Source organism: Zootoca vivipara, chromosome Z1, assembly GCF_965207765.1.
Source record: "Zootoca vivipara chromosome Z1, rZooViv2.hap1.1, whole genome shotgun sequence".
Lineage (NCBI taxonomy): Eukaryota > Metazoa > Chordata > Lepidosauria > Squamata > Lacertidae > Zootoca > Zootoca vivipara.
The window spans coordinates 12,012,939-12,014,335 of record NC_142583.1 but is presented as its reverse complement, the minus strand read 5'-3'; the positions used below and the strand labels follow the sequence as shown (position 1 = coordinate 12,014,335).

The 1,397-nt window shown below is 42.6% G+C and overlaps 1 pseudogene; it reads right to left on the bottom strand.

The window, feature by feature from the left end:
- Window positions 1–921: 921 nt before the first annotated feature.
- Window positions 922–1,026, bottom strand: LOC118084583 (U2 spliceosomal RNA; annotated as a pseudogene).
- Window positions 1,027–1,397: the final 371 nt, after the last annotated feature.

Genomic DNA, 1,397 nt, shown 5'->3' with positions numbered 1-1,397 from the left:
GGTATTCCTCTTAAGGGAATTCAAGGACCGATGGTTGGTATTCCCCCAAGTGGGGTTGCCCTAATCCAGTGTTCTGGGCACATGGGGGGGGGAATCAGGGCCTGGCTGGCTCGTGCCAGTCGGGTAACCCCGTCCCAGGTGTGTACCTGGCTGCTGACTCAAAGTGTGCCCTGAGTCAGTGCTACCCTAGGTAGCTAGTCGAACCAGAGCCTATGCAACCACTCACTTGATTTGTAATCAATAAAGTTGTGGCCTAAATTCTGCCAAAAACCAAACCAAAAATATGAGCCATGTCTGAATTGATTTCTAGGCCTGCGATAGAGGGTCTCCACACGCAAAATGGGATCCAGGGAAGTGAAAGGGGTAAATTAACTGAGTTAATTTGGAACATGTCAACAAGGGGTAGGTTCTAAGTTGGTAAAACTCTGCCGTGGCTTCAATTCCATGTCAGCTGTCCCATGTATATCCACATCTTAGCATCTGGGTGCCTTTTTCCTTGGCTGGGCTAGATGCAATGCCTCTCCCCTCCAACACTCCCCCCTCTGGGGTTCAGGTATGAGGACCAAAAAAATCCTATCAACAAACTCATTGTGCAGCAAAATGAAGTGGTTTTTGTGGACTGTCACAAGAATGTACGAAGAGCTCTGCTGAATCAGGTCAATAGCCCATCTAGTATTTCATTTCCACTCCCAATGGAAAACCAGATGGCAGGGTGAAGCCTGTGAGCAGGATGGACATTTCTTGAATGAAAATAGGGGTGTCCTGATGCTGAAATCCCAAGGGAGCAGAAAAGACTATTTATGTATACGACCACAGCTGCACGGATATTATTGGCCCAGAGATGGAAGGAAGATAAAGTCTTGACCAGAGAAGAATGGCAGACTAAGTTGATGGATTATGCTGAAATGGCCAAAATGACCGGAAGAATCAGAAATCAGGAAGACCAAAATTTTAAATTGTAAATTTTCCCCATTCCTTATTATCTACACACTACACTTGATCTTAGCCAAAAGGCCGAGAAGCGATTATTATCTTAAAAACCATTGTAAACAGTTAAAATTGTTGGTAGGATCGGAATAACACTTGTAGTTTAATGGTGAATTTTGGATATAATGGACATGTAAAAGATTTGGCTTATTGCAACAATAAGATCCACAAAGGGGAGGAGGAGGAAAGTCCAGGAGACTCTTTGGAATTTTGTTTCTATGTCATATGTTGGATATGTGGTTGTAAAACTGTAATTTGAAAAACCAAATAAATAAATAAATTTATAAAACTAAAATAAAATAGGGATGTCCTGTTCTCATATTGGGCTTGTGGGGCAAAAATGGGATTTAGCTTGCAAGGTTTTCTGACGCCAGGACAATCTCCAAAAGTTAATTATCTCACAGAAGGAT